The sequence below is a fragment of the Peromyscus maniculatus genome, chromosome X (assembly GCF_049852395.1).
Source record: "Peromyscus maniculatus bairdii isolate BWxNUB_F1_BW_parent chromosome X, HU_Pman_BW_mat_3.1, whole genome shotgun sequence".
In the NCBI taxonomy this organism is placed as follows: Eukaryota; Metazoa; Chordata; class Mammalia; order Rodentia; family Cricetidae; genus Peromyscus; species Peromyscus maniculatus.
This window is the reverse complement of record NC_134875.1, coordinates 67,946,643-67,973,153: the sequence shown is the minus strand read 5'-3', so window position 1 is coordinate 67,973,153 and position 26,511 is coordinate 67,946,643. Positions and strand designations below refer to the sequence as shown.

The window sequence follows — 26,511 nt, the reverse complement described above, 5'->3', positions numbered from 1 at the left end:
AGCTTAGACCTCTGTCGTGAAAGGCATAGTGTTTCCTGAATCAAGTAAAACTGAAACTAAACCTTTGGCTCTGCCAGAAGGACTGATTTATGTGGATGCTTTTACAAAGTTATCTGAATATAATGATAAGTTAGAGCCTGGTGGTGAGGGGGAATTAGAGAAAGTGGCTACTAAGTATCATGATAAAGATTTTCCCCCTCCTGCACTTCTGATTATGAAAGTTTCCTCTGGAGAGATTAAGCAGGTCACGACTACAAGCTGTTAGCCAGGTGTCTCACTTTCAGATCTATTCACAGCCAGCCAATAAATGTAAATGGGAGTGCTCTCTCTCTCTCTTGGTCTGTGTTCTGACTGTTATTATATTATTATTCAGTTCCATGTGTTTAAATGCACTGGGTTCTGTGGTGGTATTCTAATTGTACTGAAATGTGATTTTGATTGTATGTTAATAAATAAAGTTGCCCGGGGGTCAGAGCTATTAGAGCCATAGACAGAGTGTGGTTGTGGTGGCACACGCCTTTAATCCCATAGATCTCTGTGTGTTCAGAGATACAGCCAGCATTAGAGACATATGCTTTTAAGACCTAGGGGGATGTACATTCAGACAGTGACGAGGCAGTCACGTGTTTGGGTTTACAACCAATGAGAAGGCAGAACAAAATACTATAAATAATTGAACAGATAGGAAATAGGTCTCTTTCGGGAAGCTGGGACACCGCAGGTGGAAGGGTGAGAATTTAGCTCTGAGCTCTGACCTCTCGGCTTTCTCTTTTACATTGTTTCTGTGTTTCTTATTTAATAAGATGGTCGGTTACATCTACATCTGGCGCCCAACGTTCGTGTTATGAATTCATGAAAAAGCTGTTTGCCTGTGGCCTTGTGAGCCCCAGCTCAGGCCCAAGCTACACTCAGCCGGTTGTGGTGGCACACGCCGGTAGGATTTGCTGAAGGAGACAGAGGCAGGAGGATCCCGAGTTTGAGGCCGGCCTAGGAGGTTTGGGAGAAGCTTTGGCCCAGATTGAGCCACAAACAGTGGTGGGACCATGGAAGCAGTGGCTACTGCTCCACGTTGCCAGCTCCTTCTCATTATGTTGGTGAGTGTGGTGATGCTGCTACCTGGGATGAAGGGTTTACCGCTGCTGGTTCAGAGAAGAATTGCCAGGATCATCGTGTTACAAGAAAGCATCAGCAAAGGTCAGTTTGGAAAAGTTTGGCAAGAAAAATGGTGGGGAGAAATTGCTGTGAAGATTTCCTGTACTAGGGAAGAATGTTCATGGTTCCTAGAGAGAGACATTTATCAGACTATGATTGCTCCAAACCACAGAGGAGGCAAAAAAAAGTCTGTAGGAAACCATGACCATGCCTAACAGTGACTTTGAAATCTTCAAAAAGATGACAGGATCCTACAACGATGATTCCACATGGACTATGATAAAGCCATTAAGCCGATTAACACCATGGAAAAATCGACTTTGGACTACAAACTGGTCAGAACAATTTCAGAGAGGACTAGTTTGTAGTTACCTCTCCTAGAATTTGACAATTAACCTAAAATTTTTCTTTCAGGATAAAGAAAACTTCGCTCACACCCAGCAGGAAGCAATTTTAAGAATATGACGCCCACATTCCCAAAGAGGTAGTGTGGGGCAGGTGGTTTTTTGGTCCTTTTAATGGGTTTTGGTTCTGGGATAATTTTCAATGTTTAGGGGGGTTGGTTACAAGTTATTGTCAAGGGTGAGGAAAAAGGCTAAGCAAAGGAGATTAGATTTAAGGTTCTTGTTTAAAAAAAAAAAAGAAAGAAAGAAAGAAAAGAAAAGACAATTACTAGTTTTAAATACTTTACATTGGATTGAATTGTTTTATATTGTATACAAATTTGAAACTGATATTGTTAGAAAATGCTATATGTATATTTCTAATTGTATTCATACCATTCATTTAACAATATATTGCAAATTTCTGATCCTTGAATGTTATTATTACCAACTATTAGGATATAAAGAAATGAAAGTTAGTAGTTAGACATTACAATAGAACTTGTAGTCATATTAGATATGTTTTAAAAATTGAGCAGAGATATTTTAGACAGGTCACCTTCAAACCCTTCAGAGATCTACAGAATATGGCATTTAAAATGTTTTAAAAACTTAGAAAATTTTTCTGTTTTGAGACATGTCGGCTCCTGGCAGTACCAATCTACTTCAGAGAAAATATGGGCATTGAAGAAACTGCATATGGAGTCAACTTTCATTTTGGCAAAAGTTAGCTACTGGACAACAAAGTATCCTCGAATCAACAGGACAAAATGGACAGAACACGAAACAAGGGACTACTGATTCTTGCCAAAACAAGTGTGGTTATGGCTTTATCAAAAGACATCTTCTGAGGCCAGGACAATATGGCCTCATCCCTGAAGTGGCCTTCGCATCCGGAAAAGGTACAGTGCCCTTTTCTTCGAAGGCAGCTTAACAGGCAGAGGGCCGATGGCTTCTGTTGTGCAATGGAACAGCAGCTAAAAGCTCATGCCTCTTGAAAGTAGACTAGCATTTAATAGAGGGATGTGGAGAAGAAGGGGATGCTGAGATGAAGCCATATATACACAGCCAAGAAGAATGAACAGCTGAATTAAAAAACTGTCAACAATTTCCAGAATTTAAAATCCTGAATCATGACAGGACACTAGTGGAATTCAGGTGTTTCTGGTACATGGACTGCTCTCACCCAATGTGAGATTGAACTGTTGACCTTGTGTACATCCTACTTCACAAATGAGTCTGTCAGATACACTAAGCCTATAGGCTTAAGATGATGCCCCAACACTGCGGAGAAACATCAGGTGACTGCCCAGGCAGCTGGCTGTTTCTGTCAACTAACAAATTTTTTGGAAGTTGCTTGCATGCACTTCCTGTCTTTATTTTTGTTAACTAATATTATTCCCTTCTTGGGTCTCTGAGGGAGTTGAAGATTAGTTAGCTATGGTTGAAGATTAGTTAATTATAGTTGAAAATTAATTAGGATAGAAAGTGCATTAGATACATTTTGGATTTACCAAAATAGGATAGATAATGGAATTATTTTCTCTGATTTGTCAAATACCTGTTTAGGTATTTATTACTTGTATATATTGTATATAGTTATTGTACTTTTGTATATAGTTTTTCTTTTGTTGGTTATAACCTTTTTCTTTTTATTCTTTTCATTAAAATAGAAAAGGGGAAATGTGGTGGTATTCTAATTGTACTGAAATGTGATTTTGATTGTATGTTAATAAATAAAGTTGCCCGGGGGTCAGAGCTATTAGAGCCATAGACAGAGTGTGGTGGTGGTGGTGGTGGTGGTGGTGGTGGTGGTGGTGGTAGCACACACCTTTAATCCCATAGATCTCTGTGTGTTCAGGGATACAGCCAGCATTGGAGACATATGCCTTTAAGACCTAGGGGGATGTACATTCAGACAGTGACGAGGCAGTCACGTGTTTGGGTTTACAACCAATGAGAAGGCAGAACAAAATACTATAAATAGACGAACAGACAGGAAATAGGTCTCTTTCGGGAAGCTGGGACACCACAGGTGGAAGGGTGAGATTTTAGCTCTGAGCTCTGACCTCTCGGCTTTCTCTTTTACATTGTTTCTGTGTTTCTTATTTAATAAGACGGTCGGTTACATCTACAGGGTTCCTCTGATTGAACTGAGATGAGCTTGTGAGCCATGAACGAGGCAGTCATCTCAGTGCTAATGTGCCAGTACCTGGTTGTCTGTGTTATTGTTATTCGTTTCTGTCTACTAACCTCCCTCATTTTCCTGGAAGAGAAGGAGATAGAGGTATAGATGTGATTCTAAACAGTCTTATTAAATAAGAAACACAGAGCCAAATAAGGAGTTAAAAGCTCAAGAGGTCAGAGCACTAGTGAATAGCCTTTAGCTTACCAGTCTATGCCGTCCTTCCCCTGAGATAGAGACCTTCTCCTGTGTGACCCATCTTTTTATTGCCTTTCTGTTCTGCCTTCTCATTGGTTCTAAACCCAACCACATGACTTCCTCATCACTGCCTGTTTATACAGACCTCCAGGTCTCTATGGCTGGTACTGGGATTAAAAGCATGTGTCTCCATGCTGGCTGTGTCCTTGAATACACAAAGACTTTGCCTGCTAAGTGATCGGATTAAGGGCATGTGCTACCACTGTCAGATTTCTGCTAAATGGCTTGCTATTACCTCTGCCCCCCACGCAACTTTATTTATAAACATACAAATAAAATCACATTTCAGCACAAATAAAATATCACCACATTTACCCTTTCTATTCTAATAAAAAGAAAAAAGGAAAAAAGTTATAACTGATATAAGAAAAACTATATACAAAAGTACAATAACTATATACAGTATATACAAGCAATAAATACCTAAACAATGTCTATTCAATTTGGATTTGACAAATGCAGAGAAAATAATTCCATTATCTATCCTATTTTGGTAAGTACAAAATGTACCTGATTCATTTTCTATCCTAACAGATATTACTAACAGAACTATCTTTTAATGTCTTTCAAATTTATACACTTATACTTCTTTAGTGAGTTTCTTTTCTGAAATTCTTAACAAGAAAAATGATAACTATAACTATCTAATCTTTAACTATAACTATAACTATCTAATCTTCAACTCCCTCAGAGACCTAAGAAGTAAATAATATTACCTAAAAAAAATAAAAACAGAAAGTGCACTTAAGCGGCTTCCAAAAAACTTGTGAGTTGACAGAAACAGCCAGCTGCCTGGACAGTCACCCAAGGTTTCTCCACAGCATTGAGGCATCATCTTCAGCCTATAGGCTTAGCATATCTGACAGCCTCATTTGTGAAGTGGGATGTACACAAGGCCAACAGTTCGACTTCACATTTGGTGAGAGTAGTCCATGTACCAGAAACACCCGAATTCCACTAGTGTCCTGTCATGCTTCAAGATTTTAAATTCTGGAAATTGCTGATGATTTTTTAATTCAGCTCTCCATTCTTCGTGGATTGTGTGTATGGCTTCATCTAGGCACCCTGTTCTTCTCCGCATCCCTCTAATAAATGCTAGTCTACAACAAAGAGGTTAGACTCTGTCAGATTGGTTACTCTTTCAAGAATATCTGTTTCAGCTGCTGCTCCCCTGCACATCAGAAGCCATCAGTCCACTGCCAGTTCAGCTACCTTCAAAAAAAAAGGGGCTCTGTACCTTTTCCGGATTGCAAAAGCCACTTCAGGGATGGTGCCATAATGTCCAGGCCTCAGAGGATTCCTGTTGCTAAAGCCACAACCACAATTGTCTTGGCAAGAATCGGTAGTCCTTTGTTTCGTGTCCTGTCTATCCATTTTGTCCTGTTTGTCAGCAGTCGATTCAAGGATACTTTGTTGTCCAGTGGCTAGCTTTTGCCACAATGAAAGTTAACTCCATATGCAGTTTCTTCAATGCCCATATTTTCTCTGAAGTAGAGCCGACATGTCTCATAGTCATAAAAAAGGGAAAAAATTCTAAGTTATTAAAACATTTTAAATGCCATATTCTGTAGATTTCTAAAGGGTTAGAAGATGACCTGTCTATCTAATATATATATGCTCGATCATGAAAACATACCTCATTTGACTACAATTTCGAGATTGTAATGTCTAACTACTAACTTTCATTTCTTTATATCCCAATAGTTGGTAATAATAACATTCAAGGATTAGCAAATTTCATTATATTGTTAAATGAATAGTATAAGAACAATATCTTGAACAAGATTAGAAATACATGTATGGCATTTTCTAACAATATCAATCTCGATATATATAAAGTGTATACAATATACAAAAATCCAATCCAATGTAAAGCATTTCAAACTAATAATTGTCTTTTAAAAGTAGATTCAATAATCTATCTTTTTATCTATATTGCATCTATATCTTCTCTTTATTTTTCTGAGTACATTAAATAATGTATCCTCTATTCTGTCATTTCTATATATCTTTTTTTAAACAAGAACCATAAATCTAACCTCCTTTGCTTAGCCCTTTTTCTAACCCTTAACAAGTTGTAAACAACCCCCCAAAATAATGAAAATCATCCCAAAACCCATTAAAAGACCAAAAAACCACCCACCCCACACCACCTCTTTGGGAATGTAGGCATCATATTCTTAAAATTGCTCCCTGCCTGATATGGGCGAAGGCATCTTTATTCTGAAAAGAAAAATTTTGGGTTAACTGTCAAATTCTAGGAAAGGTAGTTATATCCTTTGTTGTCCAGTCTGTGCATAATGCCAAAGTTTAGGGCATATCTTAAGTCCTTATTCAAGTAGTCTTGACACTGGATCGTCTCAGCTAGCCATCTCAAAATTGCTCTGAGCAGTTTGTAGTCCAAAGCTTATCTGTAGGTGATGTTTGTAAGCTTAGTGGTATTATTATTGTCCATGTGGAATTGCTGTTGTTGTGGGGTCCCATCTTTTTCCTAGAGACTTCAGGTGATGTTAGGCCTGGCCATGTTTTCCTGCAGAAAACTGTTAGAGACTGAAACACAAAAACATGTATAGGCAGCTAATTGAAACCTTTTTTCTAGAATTAGTTAGTACTCTGTATGACCATTAATATCTTAACAAAGTTTAATACATATATATATATCAATCTTGTAAATTTTGATATAAAATTCATACTTTAAAAAAAGTTTAAAGAATCAGAATAGAATCAAAGAATTGAGATTAATTGTAATAGAATAGTCCCCTTTTTTTATGAGTTTTCTCCTGTCTCATATCAGAAGATGGGTCTTTCTTCTGGCATGATATAGGGAGTTTGCATTTTCTTTTTAACAACATGCTTGGGTTTAAAGAAGGAGAGAGCCATTCTCCAACTCCAGAGCCAGCTTTAAATTTTAACTGGGACTACAAGAAGATCAATATTGTTAAATGTCTTTAGAGAAGAGCAAAAACAAACATTTAGGAAGACTTATGAAATTTTATCAAAGATATACCAATAGGCCATTTTATTTATTTTCTTGGGACATTTTTTAGATGATTTGTCCCTTTTCTTCAGTTGTCTCATTTGTCAAGTGTTCTTAAGATTCCTTAGCCTTTATTCTCCTAAAAGACAAAAGCAAAAACCTTTCCCCAAGACTAACTTTGGGGACGTTCCCTATTGGCAAGTTATATCTGATTAATTGAAAAGGCATGTGCTAATGATATAAGTTAGTTTAAATTGGATGCTCATGCTGGTGGATGAACTATCACCTCTTCTAATTAAGAAGTCTCTGTTGTTCAAATCCAACCTTTATTAATTTCGATGGTATCCACAGCTTATCTTCTCCTATAGAAACAAAGGCAAAACCTTGTCTCCAATGTAACAGAGAGGCATGGCAAGGGCAACTTCCCTCCACAGCTCTCTTACTATCAGGCCCTTAGCAGAGGAGAGGCCTGTAGCCAACCACTGGCTTTCACAGAGGTTGGGAGTACATGCCCTCAGGGCAGGCAGGCAGAGACTGGAACTACAGGCTGAGCAGCAGGGAGTTTACTGCCTAAAATTGACAAGGTAAACAAACATCAAAAAGAGAATCTCAGGTTAATTGTTAATTACTATAGTCAGAGGAGTTAACAATTTTTTTTCAGGAACACTAGCAGCCAAGGACATTCTCTCTGCTATCCCCCCCTCTTCCTTCCTAAGTCAGGTTCTTCTTCACCATGATAAAAAACAAGGTCTCATCTCCTGTCCTGCAGCTTCCCACCTTAACCCTTCTCTGTCCTGATACTGTTTGAAAAAAATGTTGAATTACCAGCCTCTATACTTTGAAAAGCTTTGACTTTAGTATAAAAGTCAAAGATACATTATGTTTGGAAAAAATTATGCTTTTGCTTCCACAGAAAAGTACATGGATTTTGGTCATTTGATTTCAGTAGGTTACAAATACTTGTCAGGACTTAAGAGAATTGGTTACAAATTAATAGTGGTTAAGAGAAGAAAAATTATTGCTAATCTCAGATGTTTCACATTGATAAAAATTTTTGTATATTGATGTAAATATAATATTTTGTTGTGATATATATATATATCTGTGTGTATATATTTATTATACACACACATATACCTATACCTATACCTATATCTATATCTATATCTATATCTATATCTATATCTATATATTTCTGTTCTTGTTTGAACTGTTATACCTGATGTGAACTATGCTGAAATTGAAGGGAAACTGAAAGATATATTGAGAATTTAAACATATTGGTTTAATACTGGTTGATTTTTTTTCATTTTAAAAAACAGCTGATGATTCTTCACTGTAAAATGTTTCTGTTAAAAATGGAAATACATACATGTGTATGTATGTGGACATGTGTATGACTTATATTTAACTCTATGTGTATGAATGTAAGATACTTTTAGCTTTGAATGGGTATGTATGAAAGTTGGATTCAATCGTGTGTGTATGTATGTGGACATGTGTATGACTTATATTTAACTCTATGTGTATGAATGTAAGATACTTTTAGCTTTGAATGGGTATGTATGAAAGTTTGATTCAACTGTGTGTATGTGTTCATGTAACTGTTGTTTAATTTTAAACAGCAAATACACAGCCGTCCTCCATCTTGGCTGGTGACCTGATCATAAAGTGGGAAGCCATGTGGGTGCGGAAATCTTTAACTAAGGTTAAAGAATACCTCTCTTAGACTAAGGAGGGAACAAGCTTCAATTATTTTGGATTAGGATAGATTTCTATAAGATAGTTCATGCCATAAAAATAAGGATTATAAAAGATAAGATTTATAAAACAATGTTTACTTAATAAAATATTAAAGCTGCATGCACCTCAATTTTTTTATACAAGAATGCACTGTGCTCTGGCAGATAACATTGTAATTTAAGAATCAGCCAGATGCTAATGATTTTAAATACATAAAGGGGTAATGAGAAACAGCTGAGGAAATGTATAACAGGGATGGAGTTCCACAGATATTCCAATTTCATTGATGGACCTTAACAGTTTTGCCAGGTGATAGCCAAAAGAAGCAGCAGCCACAGTAAAATAAAATAGGCTTGAGTCTAGAAGGTATTTTGGAAAGGAACCAAATGTAATCAACATTCCATTTACTAAGCAGCAAGTTGATTGGTTATTGAATAATGATTCTTGGACTATTGCTTTTGCTTAATTATTGGGTCAAATTGATAATCATTTTCTGCTGATTTATTATTTCAATTTGCTTCGATGAATTCTTTTATTTTTCCTAAAGAAGTAATGCAAACTTCAGTATAGGATGCTCCTTTAGGTTTTACTGATCGCTCATCTAATGGAAAAGAAGTCTATGTAAATATATGCATGTGACAATTGATACTTATTTGGGATTTTTGATATCCATTGCACAATCTAGAGAAATCACCAAACATGTAATTGCTTATTTCCTGAAATTTTTCTCCTATATGAGAAGACCAAAAGTTATTAAAACTAATAATGGATCTGGATATATTAGTAAAGCTTTTTATCAATTTTGTTCTCAATGGCAAATAGAACATAAAACAGGTATCCCTTATAATTCTCAAGGACAAAGTAATGTTGAGCAAGCCCACAGCAGTTTCAAGATGAAGTTTCAAAAATTAAGAGGAGGAGTCATACCCTCAGTTACACACAATATATTCAATCATGCCTTACTTGTTTTGATTTTTTTTAATGTGGATGCTGTTGGAGAATCTGCAACTGATCAATTTGGCATGAAGGCACCATCACAGAATTTGCTCAGGTGACATGGACAGATTCTTTCACTGGTTTATGGAAGGGCCCCAACCTTGTTTTAATATGGGGATGAGGACATGTTTGTGTTTTTTCACAGGATGAAAATGAAGCATGTTGGTTGACTGAATGATTGGTGCAGTGTATGAAGCAGGGAGATGCTGATCTCGATGGTGTTGATAGTAATCCAGAGGTGTCAGTGTGAGACCTATTGGGTCTATATTTCTGATCCACCTGTGTTACATCCTGCAATTTGGAAAGAAAAGGAGATTATGGTGGCAGTCAAAGATAAATGGCTATTAGATCAAACTGTCACTCAAGAATTCCTGTTTGCTCAAAATTTTTCTTATTTTGGATATGGTAAAGGGATTCCTGTATGTTCTGAAAAAATATTGCTTTGGAAGGATGTATTGGAGTGATTTAAAAAAACATATAATGGAACATGAAAAACAATGTACTCATTATACAAATTATTGCTTCCCCAAGGTAATTGGATAAGTAAACTTCACCTCCTCAATGATTCCTTCCATGCACAAAAGAACTGCAAGTGTCTGACAGAACTCAATTATGGAGATGGTATACTGACACAACAACATATTCTTGACTGGTCAGAAAATCAGGATTATTAAAGTGACATATCCTGTGTTTGCAGCTGAATCTTGGGACGCAGAACTGTCAGCTTGAATTTGATATTATAGTATGGGATTTTTACAAATTTATGTTTGGGAACTAGCTATCACCATGGGGACAGTGGCAGGACATTCCAGTTCTTCAAAACCTGTTTGTCTTTTGATGGGGACTATATTAACTTGTGTTAAATTGCCCCATTTTCTTTTAGTTGAAGAGTTAAATATTATTATTAATCGTTCTGTGTTTAATGCATTATGTCTTAATTGCATTTTTACTAATTGTACTTCTCAAGTGGCTAATCATACATCTGTGATAGTGTTAAAATAACCTTCTGTTGGTCTGACCAACAGGTAGGGCTGAGGCAGGACAGGTCCAGCTGGTCTCTCCCTGGGGCTGAGCAGGATAATGAGTGTCTTATGACCTAGACCTCCCCTGTCCATCATAGAGAAACACATTGGGCCAGGAGTCTTGTTGAAACAGGAACTCACTTTATTGTATCAGGAGTGAACTTATGTAGGTTGAGGTAATGGGGGGATAGGGTGAGGATAGTGGGCCAATGAGATGATGCCAGCTCAGCAGTTACTAGGCAGAGGACAATTCTAGGTCAGATAGTGCTAAGTCACTCATGCAGAAGTCATGTCCGAGGACAGGTCGCCAAACTCGAGCTAGGCTAGGGAATTTACACTGGGCCTCAGACCCGGGCCTTGTGGAGCCCAAAATCTTCTTTTGTAATGTTGCCAATATATGTAAATGATCCATGGCTTGATGATAAAGGGTTGCAAGTGATTGAAGAAATCAAGAAAGCTTTAGGTAGACAAAAGCATGTTGCTGGATTAGTTATAGCAGTAATTGCAGCTCTTGTTATTATGCTTACTACTACCATAGTTGCTTCAGTAAATTTTTCTCAATCTATTCAGACCATGGGGTTTGTTAATTGTGGTGATATTGTGTCCCCCAAAATATTGTGCACCCTAATAAACTTATCTGGTGTCAGAGAACAGAATAGCCACTAGACATAGAGGCCAGAAAATGGTGGCACACATGGCTTTAATTCTATCTCTTGGGAGGCAGTGATCCATCCAGATCTCTGAGAGTTTAAAGCCACACTGGAAACAGCCAGGCATGGTGACTCATGCCTTTAATCCAAGGAAATGAGCTTTTAATCCCAGGAAGTGAGCCTTTAATCCCAGGAAGTTATGGCAGGAAGCAGAAAGATATTTAAGTTGTGGGGACGAGGAGCTAGAGCTGGTTAAGCTTTTAGGCTTCTAGCAACAGTTCAGCTGAGATTCATTCTGGATGAGGACTCAGAGGCTTCCAGTTTGAGGAAATAGGATCAGCTGAGGAACTGGTGAGGAGAGGAAGCTGTGACATGTTCTGTTTCTCTGTTCTTCCAGCACTCACCCCAATAACTGGCCTCAGGTTTGATTTTATTAATAAGACCTTCTAATCATTTTCATAAGAATGTTTCTATGACATTAGAGACTCGGGAAGACATATATGTGAAAATGAAGCATAACTTGAATGCCTTGTAGGAGGTGGCAAAATTTCTAGATGATATGCTCCAAAGACTAAGAACTAGAGTTCATTTAAAATGCATGCTATTTATGAATGGATTTTTGTTACATTTTCCATGTATTATGAAAAGGTTGTTGCATTAGAAAGAGTCAAAGCACATCTTAATGAATTTGACATGATTTTAATGAATCCTTAGGTTTGGCTAAATTACATCAAGAGATTATAGAAATGAAAAAATGCTAAATTGGATTTTAATGCAGCTAAAACAGCTGAAGAGATATTATTCACATCACTCTTAAGTAGTATTGTTGTTATTTGAGCATGTGTTCTACTAGGCATAATATGTTTGCCTATGATTTTTAAGCTGATATTGAACCATAATGGAGATTCGGCTTAGAACTTCACAGAGTAAAACTCTGCATATTTCCCTAACATATGATACCACAGTCTGGTAGTCAAAGACAGGTATGTTTTCTCTGCCTCCTTTCAACCTATGACAGGACATGAATGATGGAATTTATGCTCCCGTGATGAGTAAAACTGGAGTGTGGTAAAGAATAACCTAAGACAAATATAGCCATCTGAGAGACTTGGTGGAGTCTTAAAATTAAAAAAAAGGGGGAATCGTGGAAGCCCACAGTGACTCATTTTCCCACAGGGACTCTATTTGAATCTGAAGTCCATTCAGATCCAAAAGAGTTCAAAACTTGCTTGCTCTAGTCTCTGGAGAAGCTGTGAGAAAGCTCTGATCAGGCTCCTGGGAAAAGTACAGGAGCTGTGAGAGATTAGTTTGTGGGAAAGAACTAGTTACCTAGTTAATGTACAATTCTAGGCAGGCGGCTGATGTTAGCTGGTAGCATGTGTTCGAGATAATGAAATTGCCTGTTCCTTGATTCAATGACAGGCTAGACAGTCTGTGCTGTACGTTGTTCTACTTTGGCCTTTCAGTTTGTTTATAAGCTGACAGTGAAATAAACTCAGGGCTTGCTTGATAGTGATCAGAAGCTCTCCTGCTATTGAGTTTCTGTCTCTGTCTATTTTTCTGTCTTTGTTTTATTCCCTCAGCCTCATCCCCTACTCAGCTACCACCCTAGTTGACATGTCAGCTCGCTCTAACACTTAGCTTGAGTTGCTTTTTGTCAGCTTTTTTTTTTTAACCAAAATTAGGCCATCTACCTAATTTTGTCTCTGGGCTTTTATCTTTTTCTATTCCTGTATACCTTTCTTTGTTTCTTACTTCATGGCTTGCTGTGTTGCTGGGTACTTGGACCCTGGAATTCTCCTCCTTCTTTGGTTGCTTCCTCTTTTCTCCTCCCAGATTTCTCTTTCTATATATTCTCTCTGACTGCCAACCCCACCTATGCTTTCTCCTGCCTTGCCATTGGCTGTTCAGTTCTTTACTAGACCATCGGGTGTTTCAGACAAAGTAACACAGGTCCACAGAGTTAAACAAATGCAACATTAACAAAAGTAACATACCTTAAAATAATATTCTGCAACAATTATTGATAATTTTTATCTCTGGCTTTAAATTTTCTATCTATCTATCTATCTATCTATCTATCTATCTATCTATCTATCTATTTATCATCTATCTATCTATCTATCTATCTATCTATCTATCATTTATCTATCCATCCATCTATCCATCTATCTATCTATCTATCTATCTATCTATCTATCTATCTATCTATCATCTATCATTCTATCTATGTATCAACCTGTCTATCTATCTATCTACCTATCTATCTACCATCATCTATAATTTGTCATCTTTCTACATACCTGTCTATCGATGTATATCTATCTATTCTCAACTCTCTACTAAATTGTAAGGGAAATAAATGAATATCTGGAAATTATGTAATGTTGACTCATTTTCACAGAATATCATATCATGATTATATTTTGAAGCAATATAAGAAAAAATATATCCAAATAACAAATATGAAATGTAGAGTAGCCACTCAAAACTTTTATGAGCCTAAGACATATTGCAGAATATAAATTAGCATGTTATAGTAGAGAACATATTTATAGAAACAATGCCTGAATGTATAGTGCAGGCTTTTTTATTCTTTATATATATTTAATTTATTTCTGCATGTAAAATAACATTAATCATACAATTTCATATTTTCACTTAATTTTTTTTAGAGACAGGGTTTCTCTGTGTAGTTTTGGTGCCTGTTCTGGATCTTGCTTTGTATACCAGGCTGGCCTCAAACTCATCCACCTGGCTCTGCCTTCTTAGTGCTGGGATTAAAGGCATGTGCCACCACCCAGCCACACTTAATATTTTTATATGAATGTGTGTATATATATTAATATATTATTATATATTATTATATATTATATTATATTATATTATATTAATTATATATATTAATTATATATGTAATTAATCTAACTTTTTATTTAACATTTCATATTATGGAGGAAATGAGAATTTGAAAATTATGAATTTTTAAAAATTGTTATGAATATAGAATACCTATTTAACTATTAAGTAACAATGCAATTTAGCATTTGAATAAAAGAATAGGATATTATAACCAAGTATATGGCTTTAGAAAGAAACTACCAAGCCTCACTTAAGATGAATATTCCCTGAAATACTGAATCATTCTGAGATATCCCTTTTGGTGGGACTGGTTGAATATTTTTGTATGGTGATAGTAAAAATGTAAGATTATAATAATAACACATTTTATTTTCAGAAGACTGAAAGTTAGCAAGTATGACTTTCAGTATTTTTAATATAAAATAGAGTCTGAAACTTTTTCAGGGTATGCTATCTGTAATGCTGCCTACATTACATGCTTCCTGCCATAGATCTGAACTCCTACAGTTTAAAATCAAGGCATGTTTTTCTGAGGGATGAGTTTACCAGAACAAATAAAGCAGTTTTTGTGAGAGTTAAAAAAATGCTGAAAATTTTTACTAGCTGCTGCTTTAGTTTATACACAAAGGACTGACCAGAGCAGCCTGGAAGCAGCATAGCTTAGTCTCATGGTGTCTGTTATTGTTTCTCTCAGGGAACTGAATCTTTTCTTTCTAGCAGCCATCTGAACAAATGTACCCAAAGAGATCCAGTGTTAGAGCTGTTTTATGTTTGTTTTATTATTTTTGTCGTTGTTGTGTATTTGTGTGTGTGTGTGTGTGTGTGTGTGTGTGTGTGTGTGTGTGTGTGTGCTATAGGTAATAAACTTACAGACAAGTTGTTTTGTTTTGTTTTCTCTTGACACCCAGAAAATGTTTAGGCTGAAAACTTTCCCTGAATGACAGAACGTCAGATATGAAAGAAACATTTTCATGAAATGTATGTCCCTGTGGGAAGGTCTGGTTTGCACATTAAGACTCTGTGTCTCTCACTCACAAACACTAACTCATTTCTTCCTCAAAACACACTCTCCATCATATTGATATGTGGCTTTATTAATATAGAACATAAATATATTTTCCATAAGCTTGAATTATTTCTCTCTCTCTCTCTCTCTCTCTCTCTCTCTCTCTCTCTCTCATATCTTTCAACTGCTTGCTGTGGAACAAGTTAAGAAAAGAGACAAGAAATACACAAACAAGCCAGCAAATCAAAGCAATGAAATTAAATATGAAATCCATTAACCTTACAGCATTTACATAAAGGTCTGTATAATTTTTTATTTAATTATTTATTTTAACTTTATATAAGCTTCATATTTTAGCATATATCACCAACCACAATTCTTATATTAAACAAAACACTTTAGAGAGTTTTAATTAGTGACATGAGTTAGAGCATCTATAATGTAAGGGGTATTTTTCAATTTAAAGTAACGTAATTGATTCAGTTAGGAACATTCTGGACTTAGTTCAGGGAGTAAGTTAGCTGAACTCTGTGCTTGAATTTTCTAATTTGTCATTTTTACCATAGGTTATTTGTCAGAATGTTAATGTAGGTTATGTTTCATGCCTTTTGAAAGAACTTCCCTATAGCATTATTATGAAATACAAACTGATTTTATAGTTATAATATCAAATAAAAGTATATAGTACAAGAATACCCTGTTCTCTCTTAATCCATAGTAGCCATTTTCAACAGCATTGCAATTTCATTTGTTTTTAATTAGTAGTTTGAGAGTGTTTTATAACCTGGTTTGACCAAATTAATCCTTTCTCCTACCTCTCTTGGTACAGCCAGCCACTTATTTATCCTTTCTTCCCCAATCAAAATCAATTTGTGCTACCCAAATATTCTTGTATGTGTGGACTTCCACTGACTTATCAGTGTTTAGCCACATGGCTTGGTACCTTTTCTCAGTTCTGCCTTGTCTTTTTTCTTCTTCCGTGTCTGGCTGGTGACATCTGACTCAGCCTTCCTCTTCCCAGAATTCTCCTCATCTGCTTGCCCTGCCTATACTTCCTGCCTTGCTACTGGCCAATCAGCGTTTTATTTATCTACTAATCAGAGCAACACATTCACAGCATACAGAATGACATCCAATGGCACACTACATTTCATTATCTATTTATCAATTGATAAACATTTAGTTTCTTTCAAATTTTTTCCTATTATGAATATTACATCAAAAAACATGGATGGGTTAAGTATTTCTATAGTAGGATACAGAGACCTGTGAGTATATGTCCAAGAGTTGAATCTTGTGGAATATGCAATTCCAGCATTTGAGGAACCACCACACTAATTTGAATACTAGCTCTACTAGGTTCTGCTTCTAGTAGCAGTGAATAAACAGAACTCTACCTCCATATCCATGCCAGCATTTATCTGCATCATCACAAATATTAGTCAGTCTTACTCAGGTAAAAAGTAGATTTAATTTACATTTTCTTGATGGCTGAAGATGTTCAACAGATTTTATTTTTTGTTGTTCTTTATTTTATTTTTTTATTTATTTTACCACAATTTGCTGCCCTCCTCTCATTCTGTTCCTTCCCCTATGACTCTCATCTAACCCCCTCCTCATCCACTCCTCCATCTCCATTCAGAAAAGGGCAGGAATCCCATGGGCTTGAACAAAGCATAGAGCATCAATTTGAGGTAGGACCAAGCTCTTCCCTCTGCATCTTGGCTGGGTATGTTAATTCAGCATGGGGAAACGGTTCCTCCAAGCCAGCTAAGTGCCAGGGACAGGTCCTGATCACACTGTTAGGAGCCTTACAAACAGAAAAAGCTACACAACTGTCATACACATGTATAGGGGCTAGGTTGGTTCCATGTAGACTTCCTAAATGTTGGTCCAGAGTTCATGAATTCCAAGGAGATCAGATCAGCTATCTCTGTGTGTTTCTGAATCATGACCTTGACACTCCTGGATCATATAATCCCACCTCCTCTTCTTCAGCAGGACTCCAGTGTGGCAAGGTCTTGTGCTGTTGTTCTGTTTGGAGAAGTGGGTGTGTAGGCACAGAATCAACTTCTCAACATTACAGACTCTGGGTGCATGTTGAAACAACAAGCTCAGTTTATTCAGGAAGAGACAAGCCTTATATACCCTCCACCATGCCCCAGGGGAAGTCTGATTAATATGCATCTGCTGGTGTGACAGGGCTGCCTCTCATTGGTCCATGCCATCTTTAGATCATGTCCCAGCTGCTGCTGCTAAGGCCCTTAGGCAGTCACAGGTTGTCTCTCAGAAAGTAACTTATTACTGGTTTCGGCCAGCTGGCCCTCAAGCCTGTTAGGGATGAGTCATCCCACAAATCCACTGCTTTTTATTATTTAATGAGACATGCTCAGTGAGAGCTAGGGTGCATTGCCCTAATCTTGATGGCCTGACCTCAGGAGAGCTCAGCATAATGGCTTGTACCTGACTTAGGTTGGCTTGCCAAACAAGCTCGTACCCATCTTTGGCTGCCAGCCCTCAAAGAGCATCAATCGGGTAGAGCTGTCTTGGTGGTGGGCTTTTGGCAGTAGCCTTCTGCATCCCAGTGAGCTACGTGTGAATTACATTTCTAGGACTCCTGAGGTCACTTCCATTTTTCTGACCAGGAACAAAACTCTCATCCAAAAGTCAGGTTCCCATATGTTCTCTGAAGAGATCCATGGAGCAAGCATCACAGCCTCCACCCAAAACCGTTCTAGTTCTCATGTTGTAGCCCAGAGGCCCCGGATGGTTAGGAAAGACTTGAGGGTTCCAATGCGGGTCTCTTTATGGTGTGGGAGGAAATTTCCTATAGCAGTAGAAGGTGTGATTAACAATAGTGACTGTGGCTCCATTTCCTGAGGGTTCAGCCCTGAAATAGAAACACCTTGACAAGCCAGAACAAAAGTATGTGCTACACTATTGTACAGACAGAGTTACAAACAAAACAAACAACAAGAAGAAAGTGGGGGGTCCCAGTGCTTACCTGCCAAAGGGACCAAAAGCATACAATGTAGAGGGGCCTACTCACTGAAATACACTGCTCAAGGGGGCTGCTCAACCAATGCCACACATGAGGAAAGGGAGACAAACAGTCCCTGTTTGAGCACCAGATGTTGCAGGGTCTTGTGCTGTTCCCTTTGGGGAAGGGGGCAAGTAGACACAGAGTTAACATCACAGACTCTGGAAGAATGTTGAAACAACAAGCTCAGTTTATTCAGGAAGAGGCAAGCTTTATACACCCTCCATTTCACCCTGAGAGAAGGTCTGATGAATATGCATCTGCTGGTATGACATGGCTGTCTCTCATTGGTCCATGTCATCTCCAGATCATATCTCAGTTGCTGTTTCTAAGGCCCTTAGGTGTACCCAGGTTGGCTCTCAGAAGTATCTTATTACTGGTTTAGGCCAGCTGTCCCTCATCCTGTTAGGGATGAGTCATCCCACAGTCCAGGAGCTTGGCCAAGTGTTTTACTGTGCATCTCTGTATTTGCTCCCATCAATTACTGTATAAAAGCTCTCTAATAACAATTAGGATAGTCACCAATCCAAGTATTGTAGATGGTCAGTTCAAGCACCATCTCCACTACTTCAAGGAGTCTTAGCTGGTATCATCTTTGTAGATTCCTGAAAGTTTCTCTTGCACCAAGTTTCACCTGAACCCTGAAATGGGCCCCCCATCAATACATCTCATCTCTTTCATTACTCTTCCCCTCCTTCCTGTCCCCAACCTGTGTCCTGCACCCAGCCCACCCAAGCAACTCCATCAATTTCCTATCCCTCCTTTCTCCCACTGCAGCCCCCCACTTACCCAGGAGATTTCCTCTATTTCCCATTCCAACGGAAAACCATGCATCCCTCTTTGGGCCCTCCTTGTTATCTAGCCTCTCTGGGGCTGTGGATTGTGTTTGTTATGTTATACTTTACTCCTAATATCCAATTATGAATAAGTGCATAACATGGTTGCATTTCTATATCTGGGTTACTTTACTCAAAGTGATTTTTTTTTTTTGATTTTTCGAGACAGGGTTTCTCTGTGCAGCTTTGTGCCTTTCCTGGAACTCACTTGGTAGCCCAGTCTGGCCTTCAACTCACAGAGATCTGCCTGGCTCTGCCTCCTGAGTGCTGGGATTAAAGGCGTGTGCCACCAACACCCGGCCGATTTTTTTTTTTTTTATGTTCCATCTATTTGCCTGCAAATTTCTTGTGGTCATTTTTTTTTTTTACAGCTGAGTAATATTCCATTGTGTAAATGTACCATGTTTTCCTTATGCACTTTAGTTGAGAGGAATCCAAGTTGTTTCCAGGTTCAGGCTATTAAAAATAATACTACTATGAACATAGTTGAGAAAGAGTCCTTGTGGTATGATGAGCATCCCTTGGATATATACCCAAGATTGGTATATTTGTTCTCCTTTTGTTGTCTTATTGTTCTATCTAGAACACCAAATACTGTATTGAAAAGATACGGAGAAAGTAGACAGTCTTGTCTTGTTTCTGATTTTAGCAGAATTACTTTGAGTTTATCTCCATTTAATTTGATGTTGGCTGTTGGCTTGCTATATATTGCTTTTATTATGTTTAGGTAGGTTCCTTGTATCCCTTATCTCTCCAAGATGTTTATTACTAAGGGGTGTTAAATATTGTCAAAGGCTTTTTCAGCATCTAATGAGATGATCATATGTTGTTCTTTTTTTTTCCTTTCAGTTTGATTATATGGTGGATTGCAGTGACAGATTTTCATATGTTGAACCATCCCTGCTTCTCTGGGATGATGTGTTCTTGGACTCAGTTTCTCAGTATTATATTGTGTATTTTTGCATCAACATTCATGACAGAAATTGGTCTGCAATTCTCTTTCTTTGTTGCATCTTTGTATGGTTTGGGTATCGGGGTAACTAAAGCCTGTAAGAAGAATTTAGCAATGTTTCTTCTGTTTCTATTGCATGGAACAATTTGAGGAGTATTGGTATTAGCTCTTCCTTAACATTCTGGTAGAATTCTGCCCTGAAACCATCTGGCTCTTGGATTTTTATTTTTATTTTTTATTTTTTATTTATTTATTTATTTATTTATTTATTTATTTATTTATTTATTTATTTATTTATTTTGGCTTGGGAGACTTTTAAAGACTGCTTCTATTTCCTTAGGGATTATACATCAATTTTAGTTGTTTATCTGATCTTTATTAATTTTGGTATGTGGTATCTCTCAAAAAAAATTCCAATTCTTTTAGCTTTTTCAATGTGGTGGAGTAGAGATTTTTGAATAATGATTTGATGATTTTCTGGATTTCCTCAGTGTCTGTTGTTATGTCCCCCTTTTCATTTTTGATTGTGTTAATTTGGATATTCTCTTTTTGTCTTTTGCTTATTTTGGATAAGGGTTTGTCTATCTTGTTGATTTTCCCAAAGAACCAATTCTTTGTTTTATTGATTTTTGTGTTGTTCTCTGTTTCTTTTTTTTTTTTTTTTTTTTTTTGGTTTTTCAAGACAGGGTTTCTCTGTATAGCTTTGTGTCTTTCCTGCAACTCACTCTGTAGCCCAGATTGGCCTCGAACTCACAGAGATCCATCTGCCTCTGCCTCCCAAGTGCTGGGATTAAAGGTGTGTGACATCACCGCCCAGCCTCTTTGTTTCTATTTTATTGATTTTAGCCTAGAGTTTGACTATTTTCTGCCATTTACTCTTTATGGGTGAGTTTGATTCTTTCTAGTCTGGAGCTTTAAGGTGTGATATATAGTTGGTAGCTAGTGCCTGAGTTCTCCAAATTTTTTATGTAGGTATTTAGTGCCAAGAACTTTCCTCTTAGCACTGCTTTCATAGTGTCCCATAAGTTTGGGTATGTTGTACATTCATTTTCATTGAATGCTAGGAAGTGTTGAATTTCTTTATTTCTTCTTTGAACCAGTGGTATTTAAGTTGAGAGTTGTTCAGTTTTCATGAATTTGTAGGCTTTTTGTAGTTTCTGTTGTTGAATTCTAACTTTAACCCACTGTGATCTGATACAAGGGTTATTCCTGTTTTTTGTGTCTGTTGTGATTTGCTTTGTTACCAAGTATATGATTAATTTTAGAGAAGATTCCATGAGGTGCTGAGAAGAAGGTATCTTCTGTTTTGTTTGAATAAAATTTGATTGGAAAAATTTCCCAACCCTTTACTCTGAAGTAATGCTTGTCTTTGAAGTTGAAGTGTATTTCTTGTATGCAGTGGAGGCTGGAAATTTGAAGAGTTTTTATAATAGAATTGACTCTTAATTTTAACTCTATTCTGTCAGTGAGGTGTTAATTTTTATATTCTATTTTATTTCTAATTTACTTATAGCAATTGCATGTATCTGATAAAGTTGCAATATGTGGAATGTATATGTCTGTATATGTATGAGTAATTATGACAAGAGAAGGACAATTAACTTATCTAGCATTTATCAGTTCTTTGAAGACAATTCTGTTTCTATATTCTTTTGTAAGTATTCTGTAATAATTTTATTATAGATAATTAATAATGAATTTTGTGAAATGTTCTCCAGAGGTGATTGTCTTTGAATGTTCTTTCATTAAGGTGTGCAAATATGTGTGTGTATGTATTTGAAGTTGAAGACTGATAAAATAAAGATGTCATGAGATAAATTTCTATGACATGATCTGTACCAAAAATAAATCAAAATTTTATTCTTCTTTGAAAAAGGTTTTCTTTTTAATATACAAAAGTTAAAATTTCTAAAGTGTTCTTTTGAGAGATCCCAATATTTTAGAAAATAAAAAAAACTATAAAAATGTCATTTGTATAAATCTTTAGATTTTAAAAGTCTGTTTCTAAAATGTAATGATTAACATTACTACTTGAATTTAAGAATAAAGTAGGAAAATATAGTCCTTAAAATTTTTTGGAAACACTCGTACCTAGTCATAAAAACATGAACATGAAACATGAACATGAGCACAAAAACAAAAACATGAATAGACAAAGTAAATTTAAGGAAAGTTAATAAAGAAATCTTACAGTGTTTGATTGCAAAATATACCACAAAGCTATGATAACTTTTTTTTAAGTGTGGTACTAGGACAAAAGCAGGAACATAGAGCAAGGGAATGAATCAGAGATCCTAGAGTTAAACCTGTCATCCATCAATTTATCATTTATATATTTAGTGAGATCACACTTTGAAGAAAGTAGAATCTCTTTGACAATTAGTGCTAGAAAAATTGTACATCTACCTATGGAATAAATAGAACCAATCTCTTATAACTAATCATCTCCATTTTAAATTATATAAAATAAATTTTAAGTGGATTGAATATTGATAAAATGCTTGACATTTGAAATGTCAAAACAGTTTTGGACATGAGAAATGAAAAGGAATATTGGAGGCAAGCACCCAAAATGCTTTCAGGTTAGACTTTATTCCTTCACAAAGAGTGAATATATTCCTGGTACTGTAAACAAGAAGAAAAACACATATCTGGAAGGTTATGAAGTTTGATGAGGGGAACTGAATACTGCTAATAAATTAAATTGAAATGGCACCAAACCACCTAATAAATAATTATGTATAATCCAACCCTAATCTCTGCCTTAATCAGAAAAATATCTCTTTGAAGTTTACAGTAATGAATACAGAGATTCATGGCTAATCCAGATTCAGAAAATAAGTGTTAGTTGGGAGCTAAACTTATATACTTGTGGTTGTTTAAAAGAAAATGCCCCCAAAGTGAGTGGCACTATTAGGTGGTGTGGTCTTGTTGCAGGAAGTATGTAACTGTGAAGTCGACTTTGAGGTCTCTTTTGCTGTACCTTCCCTTAGTATGACTGTTAATTGACTTTCTGCTGCCTCCAAGATGCATGACCCTCAGCTACTCCAGCATCACATCTGCCTGCATAGTAACATGCTACACCATCATGATGATAATGTACTGAACTCCGAAACTGTAAATGAGCCATCACAATTAAATATTTTCTTTATAAGTGTTGCTATGGTCATGGTGTCTCTTCACAGCAATAAAAATCCTAACTAAAACAATATTATATATGTCTTCAAAATTGTCAAAAAAACAAATTGAATGAGGAAATATAAATGAATTAGAAAGAATAGTAAACAAGCAAAAATAGAAAAATTAAAAATTATCTTATGAAGAAGACTTCTGAACAGTGAAGGCAATAATGAGAGAATACAATCTACAGAATGAGAGAAAATATTTCTAAAGCATAGATCTGACTAGGTTTTAGTATGAGAACTATATAAATAATTTTAATAACCACAAACATCATCTTATGTGAAAATGAACAGTAGAACTAAGTAAAAATTTCTAATAAAATGAAAGTATTCTAATGGTTAATAAATTTAGAAGAAACATAATTAACAACTCTAATAATTAGAAAAATTAAAAACAAAACTACAATGAACTACCCTCTTATACTAGCTAGCACAGATATCATAAAAAGGGAAAACAATTAAACCAAGTGATAGTGAGTATATAGGTAAAAGAGACCATTGTAATACTGTTAGTGGGAGTGCATGCTAGATTGACAATTATGAGAAACAGAATGGAGAATCTAAAAACAAAGCTAGAATTACAGTACTGTAAGCTCCAAAATTTCTTCTACTGTATATGAACCCAAGCAAATTGAAAACAGAATGTCAGATATCTGAATAGCTATGTTTGTGGCAGATGTATTCACAGTAGTAAAGTGATGGGAACAACCTGTCTATAAATCAAAAATGGATACAGAAAATGTGCATACATGTGGCAAGAAAATAGTGACTAGACTGAAACATCAACATGTAAACAGTCAAATGGCATAAACTCTCAGGGACACCTACCTTACCAGAGCTTCATCTAAAGAACAAAATGTGCATGGGAAAAGTTCCTGAAGAGCAAATGGGATCCCTGAGCTGTCCTATTACAGCTATACATCTTGTGTTTAAATACTTTCTGGGTTTATTCTCACAGATCATTTAGCCTACCACCATTATCCAGAATGTTTTCCTTTTTTATTTTTATTTTTCTTAAGAAGCTGTCTGTATTTCTGTTTCTAACAATGTATCTCTAGTGTACTCCTTGTCCTGTGACACAAGAGTCGGGAATCAGATGCACTCTGCAGTCAGATTTCCTTGACACTCTGGGCTTTCTAATTATTTTTCTAACCTCTATGCCTAACTTAAAAAGTGTGACTTTTTGTCTGTTTCCCTTCTACCAGTAGTTGTTAGAATCTTGCTTTTTTTCATATTTTTCTCTCAAACTCTAAGAAAATCTCCTCAAGGTTTCAAGTTCTTTCATTAAAACAAAATAAATATCCAAAAGGTAGTCCTGTGTTCCCTTGAAGCATAAACCCAGTGGAATACCGTTCAGCTGTTAAAATGTTTGAAAGTTTGTATTATATGAGAATATGAATGGGTCTGGAAAAATTATGTTAAATGAAGTAATATAAAGACAAGACAGAGAAAGACAAATACAGCTAGACACAGTGGCTCCTGCCTTTAATAACAGCACTTGATAGAGAAAGACAGGCATAGCTCTGTGAGTTTGAGGCCAGCCTGGTATACATAGAAAGATCCAGGCTGCCAGAGTTAGGTATTGAGACTCTGTTACAATAAATAAATGAATGAATAAATAGATAGCAAAAATTGAAATATATACTGCATTTTCTCACTCTTAAGTGGAACTTACTAAAGATGTTACACCAGCAAATCTCATCCACTTCTCCTTGGCTGTGACATCCATGGGGTCCTCCTAGGGTCTTTTCCTGTTAGACAGTCTCTGTGGGTTGCAGTCTAGCCATCCCTTCCCTCACATCTAGTATCCATTTATGACTGAGTACATACTATGTTTGTCTGAGTCTGGGTTACCTCACTCAGTATGATATTTTCTAGTTCCATCCATTTGCCTGCAAACCTCATGATATCCTTGTTTTTTTACTGCTAAGTAGTACTCCATTGTGTATATGTGCCACATTTTCTTTTCATTTTTTATTAAGAAATTTTCTACTCACTCCACATACTATCCACATATCCCCCCTCCTCCCTCCTCCTACCGCCAGTCCTCTTTCCCAAGCCACCCTGCATCCCCACATCTGCCAAATCAAAGTCTCCCATGGGAAGTCAACAGAGCCCAGCACATTAAGCCTATGCAGGTCCAAGCCCCTTCCCACTGCACCAAGGCTGTGCAAGGTGTCACACCAGAGGCACCGGATTCCAGAAGCCTGCCCATAGACCAGGGACAGATCCCAATGCCCCTGACTGGATGTCCCCCTAATAGTTTGAGCCAAACAAGTGAGTTCCGTATACAGAGGGCCTAGTCCAGTCCCATGGGGTCTCCACAGCCACCAGTTCACAATTCATGGGCTTTCACTAGTTTGGCCAGTGATCTCTGCATATCCTCCCATCATGATCTCAATGTCCCTCACTTACAGTATCTCTCCTCTCTCTCATCAATTGGATTCCCAGAGCACAGCCTGATGCCTGGCCATGAATCTCTGCATCTGACTCCATTAGTCATTGGACAAAGGCGCTATGATGGCAGCTAGGTTATTTGCTAGGCCAGTCACCCAAATAGACCAGTCCAGGTACCCTCTGGACCACTGCCAGTAGATCAAGGTGGAATCAACCTTATGGATTCCCGAGAGCCTCCTCAGCACCCTGCCTCTTCCTATTCTGATGATGTCCTCATCTATCATGGTATCTTCCTCCCTGCCCTTCCACTCTGTCCCTGTTCCAGCTTGACCCTCCCATTTCCCTATGTTCTCATCCCCTACTCCTCGCCCACTGCCAAGCCCCAAAACCCAGTCTGCTCATGTAGATCTCATCCACTACTCCTTTGCAGAGTCACCCATGTGTTCCTCCTAATGTCTTTTCCTGTTAGCTAGCCTCTCTGATGTTACGGGTTGCAGTCTGGCCATCCCTTCCCTCACATTTAGTATCCACTTATGAGTGAGGACATACTATGTTTATCCTTCTAAGTCTGGGTTACCTCACTCAAGATGATATTTTCTAGTTCCATCCATTTGCCTGCAAATATCATGATATCATGATACCACTGAGTAGTATTCTGTTTTGTATATGTGCCACATTTTCTTTGTCCATTCTTCAGTTGAGGGACATCTAGGTTGTTTCCAGCTTCTTGCTATTATGAATAATGCTGATATGAACATAGTTGAGCATGTGGCCTTTGGGGTAAGATAGAGCATTCCTTGAGTATATGCCCAAGAGTGGTATAACTGGGTCTTGAGGAAAACTTATTCCCAATTTTCTGAGAAACTGCCA

General features: G+C 36.9%; 1 pseudogene; it reads left to right on the top strand.

Moving 5' to 3' along the window:
- The window catches only part of LOC102904937 (serine/threonine-protein phosphatase 2A 55 kDa regulatory subunit B delta isoform pseudogene), a 71,337-nt pseudogene that overhangs the window by 481 nt on the left and 44,345 nt on the right, over window positions 1-26,511 (top strand).